At 40.6% G+C, this 6,021-nt stretch overlaps 1 non-coding gene across 1 annotated transcript; it reads left to right on the plus strand.

Annotated features, from left to right (window-relative positions):
* Positions 1-1,967: 1,967 nt before the first annotated feature.
* On the plus strand, positions 1,968-2,130 carry LOC129401432 (U1 spliceosomal RNA). The gene has a single exon (XR_008628342.1). It is a non-coding gene; the product is annotated as a U1 spliceosomal RNA (small nuclear RNA).
* Positions 2,131-6,021: the final 3,891 nt, after the last annotated feature.

Raw genomic sequence — 6,021 nt, forward strand, 5'->3', positions numbered from 1 at the left:
ACTACCTGGGCATGAATTCCCTGGAACTTCAACTATGCAAGTGCAAAGGGGTCTCTTGAGATCCAAAACTGGGCTTTTGCAAAAAAGTCAGATAGCTGAGTACTAAGCTAATCCTCACCCAGGAGACTGGGATGTGGACTGACTGTACCTGCTATGTAGGTAAGAGCACATTTGAGGATATTGCTGGGACTGAAATGGAGAACAGGAAGTATTTCTTACTCTGTATTGGGGGATATCATGCAAAGCCTTCCTGAGAGCATTTGAAACAAATTGTTCCTCAGAGTCTGCTAAGTAAAATTGAGGGGCTAGAGGAGCTAATGAAAGTGATGCTACAGGAGAATAGCTAAATTAATTCTTGCTTTCTCTACTAAGATAGCCATGGTTTCCTCATTTTCTGGATAAGTAAACTAAGCACTGGAGATGTTGAATAGCTTGCCTAGAGACACATAGTGGAATGGCAGAGACAGGACTTGAATTCTGGTCTTTCTGATTTCATAATACAAACTCTGACTTCGTAACACAAACAACAGTGTGAAAAGTTTTAAATAAATTATTTTTTCTCTTTCTGTGTGTGTGTGTGTGTGTTGCTGGGGATAGCATCCACAGCCTCATACATGCAAGGCATATGATTACCAATGACTAACATCTCCATTCCTCTTTCCTTCCTTCTTTTTTATTCCAACTCATATTTGTAGACAGACATTATTTTGGTTCTTTTTGATATAAGAGAGTCACTATCATCCCTCCCTTAAAAGCTATTCTCCAGGCTCTCCCCTAACTAGCATGGGGCTCTAGCCAGCCTAATTCAGGGGGGCCAGAGAAATAGCACAGTAGGTAGAGTACTTACTTGCCTTGTTCATGGCCAACCTGGGTTTGATCCTTGGCATCCCATATGGTCCCTGGAGCACTGTCAGAAGTAATTCCTGGGTGTGGAGCCAGGAATAACCCCTGAGCACTTCCAGACATGACTCAAAAACTAGGAAAAATAAAAGAACTTTGTATGCCAAGCTTAAATACTTAAAAATTCTAAGTCAAATGTAAAAACTGTAAGATATGTCCCATGCTTTTGCCTTGACAAGTACCCCTGCACAGAAGGCAGGATTGTACTGAGAATTCAGGGTCCTGCAGTGGATGTAGGAGTGTGGAGCCCATGCTGGCAGTCTGTTCCTTTCCTCCTTTCCTGGTAGTCCCTTCCAAGAAGGGCAGTGCACACCAGTGTGTGGGCTTCCTGGTTCACACATCCAAGTCCCATCTCTGGAAACAGCTACTTTTTGGCCGCTCATTGGACTTACTGTGTATCCTGGAGATAAGCCTGCAGATATTGATCAGTTTATCCCTGGGGAATAAGAATACTCTCTAGCCTCACTAGTGTATATTCCTCTCCCTCCCTTGGGGGAAGATAGAGGATTTAATATGTACTAGAACTATAACTAGAATACACGCATAGACACTCTCAATGATGTCCATTCATTATGAATACATTTACTACTAATTGCAGCTCTATATTATATTTGGGATCCAGTTTTTTCAAGTAATTAGTGTCTCCTGGATATAGGTAACTACCAAAAGGCATGTCTCTGAGAAAATCACTACTAGGTACAAGATGGTAAGTAAATACTTATTTAATATGCTGACTTTGTTGTAGAGACTGGCAGGAAACTGTGATGGGACAATTCTACAGACCCACTCAAGCTCATTGTGCCATGAGTTACTCCAGATGATGAAGTTACCAGGGTGCAGTCACATGTGGACTGTATAGGGCGGAGAACACATGGGCTCCTTAACCAGTACTAAGTGAGCTCAATCAGCACAGTAATGACAAAGTCAAGGAACACATAGCTAGCCTTGATCCACTACAAATTTCAAAGTGAAGCCTCCTAGGAAGGATCTGGAAGGTGGTACCTGGAAGGTAGTTTCTGGAGAGTACCTGAACCATATGAATCATGTGGATCAAGAATAGTTTTACTATACTCACCTGGCGGGAGAAACACCATGATCATGAAGGTGGTTTTCCCAAATCGAGGTTATCCATTGCACTCAGGATGTGCTGACCCCTGCGATTTCCCGAAATGTGGGAAACTTGACGGCATAATTTGTGATAGTGGGAGACTACGTCTGCACTCTTTCCTGGTTTATTGGTTAAAAAGTAGGGTTTTTTAAAAAAATATTTTTATCCTTTCTTGCCAGCACCCTGCCAGGGGCCATCTTTGAGAGGAATATGAAGCTTGGGGGTGAGGGGTAAGAATGGGGCTTAGGAGACAATATAGGATTCTGGGGATTGAATCCAGGTTGGCTGCATGCAAGGCAAGTACTCTACCTGCTGGATTATCACTCTGGCCCAAGTAGGAGACTTTTTTAAAAATTTTATTGATTCACCATGAGATATAGTTACAAGCTTTCATGTCTGAGTTACAATCACACAATGATCAAACACCCATCCCTCCACCATTGCACATTCCCCACCACCAGTACCCCCAGTATACCCCCATCTTTCCCACCCTCCACTGCCTCCATGGCATACAATATTCCTCATACTCTCTCTACTTTTGGGCATTATAGTTCACAATACAGATACTGAGAGGTTATCATGTTTGGACCTTTCTTTTCTTTTGGCACACATCTCTCATCCCGACTGATTCCTCCAACCATCATTTTCGTAGTGATCTCTTCTCTATTCCAGCTGTCCTCTCCCTGCCCGCTCGTGAGGCAGGCTTCCAGCTATGTAGCAATCTTCCTGACTCTTCTATCTACTGTCCTTGGGTGTCAGTTTTGTGTTATGTTATTTTATACTCCACAAATGAGTGCAGTCCTTCTATATCTGTCCCTCTCTTTCTGACTCATTTCACATAGCATGATACTCTCCATATCTATCCATTTATAAGCAAATTTCATGACTTCATCTCTCCTAACAACTGCATAGTATTCCATTGTGTTGATGTACCAAAGTTTCTTTAACCAGTCATCTGTTCTTGGGCACTTGGGTTGTTTCCAGATTTGGGCTATTATGAACAGTGCTGCAATGAACATATAGGTACAGATATCATTTCTACTGTGCTTTTCTGCATCTTCGGGATATATTCACAGAAGTGGTACTGTGGGGCCATATGGAAGCTCGATTTCTAGTTTTTGAAGGACTGTCCATATTATTTTCCAGAAAGGCTGGACCAGTCGGCATTCCCACCAATAGTGATGGAGTGTCCCTTTTCCCCCACATCCATGCCAGCACTGGTTGCTTTTGTTCTTTTGAATGTGTGCCAGTCTCTGTGGTGTGAGATAATATTTCATTGTTGTTTTGATTTGCATCAAGTAGGAGACTATTTATATAATCAAATTGATGACATTTAAATGTCATTTCCAGGAGACAGATGAGATTAAATTACTTGATAGCTATGTTATCAAGTCATGAAGCTACATTTTCCTTATGGAACTCAGTGTAGGGTATGTCAATGCTGAACTTGTTAAAATTGTCTTGGTCCTACATCTGTTCATCCATGTCTGCCTGTGTGCAGGCACACGGATGTACACACATTGATGTGCACAAATGGCATTTATCTGCTACCACCTCCCCTAATCCATATTCACAGAAGCATCAGTGAGAAATATAGGAAATCTGACCGAAGATTTCAAATGGGAGTTGAAGAAGCCCACAGCAAGCCCACAGCAGTTGCACAGCCCACAGCAAGTAAGTGTGTAATCCTTCAGTTCTGTGCTTCATTTCTAGGATGTGTCTTTTTCATATTTGAAGGTTTCTAGTATCATCATACTGTGATGGTGTTTGTAGTAGCCCATAATTTCAGAGAAGTACATACAATAGCATATGTATTTGCCCTTCATCAATTTGAACCAAATATTTATAGTCCTCTGCTTGATGTCCTTCTTCAAATGTGACCAGAGGTTTATTCACTGAGGAAGAGTCTAGCATCAGATCATGTCTTAGTAGCTCCACCATTCCCTAAAACAGTAACCATGGACAAATTATTGAACTACTCTGTACCTTTCTTTCTGTTGCTGTGAAGTGTGGATAACATTAAGACCTACCTGACAGTTTTTTTGTACGGGCTAAATGAATTGAAATGGGACTAGTGCCAGAGAGTGCTAAGCACTTAGGTTAAGTAGTTTTATAATTATTGCCTCATTAGTCCCCTCTCACATAGGTCCAGATTTAGGTTTCCAATTGAGTTTTCCTTCTTTATTTTCTGATTAGTAATTTGATGATCACTGTTTGCTATCTTGAATACTCCTTAGGATCTTGATTCTCCTCAAAGCAGTTTACCCAAATGCTTTCTCCAAGCAAATCTGTTACTTCTTTGAAGGAATAGTAGATAAAAGGAATTCTTATTAAAAATGCTGTATATGGTAATATATGCTTATTATTTTTATTTTATGAAGCACTTAGAGTAGTTCTAAGAGATATTGAGTATGATCTTGACTGGAGTAAAGGAGTTTGGGAATAGAATGATAAAAATAGGTTGAAACCAGGTAGCCACTTGAAGATCAATATAACACATCTCTATGATATTAGCCCATATATGTGGTGGATTTTATACCCTCTTAGATCACTCTGCAGGTGGGCTGAGGAGTAGCTGCTTCTTTCTTATATACGAGGCTGGTTCTGGAAGATAAGTCAGTGGATGTAAACTGGGAGATTAATTTGGGTTTAGATGAAAAGTTGAAGATTCAAGAATTAAATTCATAGATAGGGACCTGAGAGAAAGAGATGAAAATAGTCACCCCCAGCTCATCTGTGTTTGAGGTGTGTCATAGCTCTGCATGCCCTTGTAAGATTTTCCAGACCCTTGGTGCTGGTGTTTGAATGACTACAGCTCTGGTTTACTCTTCAGTGAGGCTGGATAAAATAATCACCTCTTGCAAATGGAAAATTTCTGCCATGTGGGGTTAGCCCTTCCAGCTCTAGAAATCAAACACACGAAAAGCAAAAGTGTATCTTGGCACAGGGTGACTAGTACCCTAACTGGTCGGTACTCCACCCTGCTAGTTCATTTCACTGATGACCTTCTCTGCAAGACCAAATAGCTTTCTAACTGCTCACCTCTGGAACAAAGTAAAAATTTCTGAATGGGGCTTAAATTTTTTCCCTGATTTGTTTTGGTTTTAATGAGTCAATGCTTTATTTTACTATGAGTGTTTATAACCGAAACTAAATGTGCAGAGGGTCTTGAACCTCCCCCCACAACTATTTCCTATTTGTTCCCAGAAAAATTCCAATGCCAGACTTTGTCATAGCAACAGAGGCAAATATCAAGACAGAAATACAGAGTAAACTTGGGACAGGGTTTCCCTTCTACGTGGCTTGAGTTTCTGTAGGGCATCTATCTTCTGTGCAAAGCACCGGAAGGCAAGAGTTGGTTTCTGCCAATTTCTGTGGGGCGTCTAGTGAAGTTCAGCTGACTTCCAGGACCCTGCAGGAAGTGCATTGCTCAGTTGATTGGGCCAGGTGCAGAAGGACTGAATTAGTCGTTTGCTCCTCAGGCTTTGCACCTGTTGTATGTTGATGTTTCATTTTTGTATTTCACGTTTTAAAAATTAAATGTATTGAATTATTATTTCATTGTGCTTTTCCTTGGAGGAATTTAATAAACAGGCCTGTTGTTTATTTTCTAAATTCTTTCCTCAAATGCTCTTTGGAAGAAGGCAGGGCATATATGAGTAAGCAAACAAAAACAAGACCAGGGAATCTTTAATACTTATGCGCATTGTCCCACGTACTGTCTTTTCCTTTTTATTGTTGTCACAGTGATGTTACAAGGCTAGACTCCTTGCCTATAGTTAAGATAATCTCATTTCCCTACCATCCAACCTGGAATCCAGTGCTGGAAGCATTTTGAGTTTTAAACCAGTCATTTTATGTATTGGTTCTGTATAGGCATATATTGGTAAATGTTTAGCAACTGACTCACTGACATAAAACTATCTTTCTTTATATAGATCATAACATTGGTTTTGGTGTAAGTACTTGCACTGTGGTCAACTTAAGTAACCAAAGTGACCTTATGAATGTGG

The sequence above is a fragment of the Sorex araneus genome, chromosome 1 (assembly GCF_027595985.1).
Source record: "Sorex araneus isolate mSorAra2 chromosome 1, mSorAra2.pri, whole genome shotgun sequence".
NCBI lineage: Eukaryota > Metazoa > Chordata > Mammalia > Eulipotyphla > Soricidae > Sorex > Sorex araneus.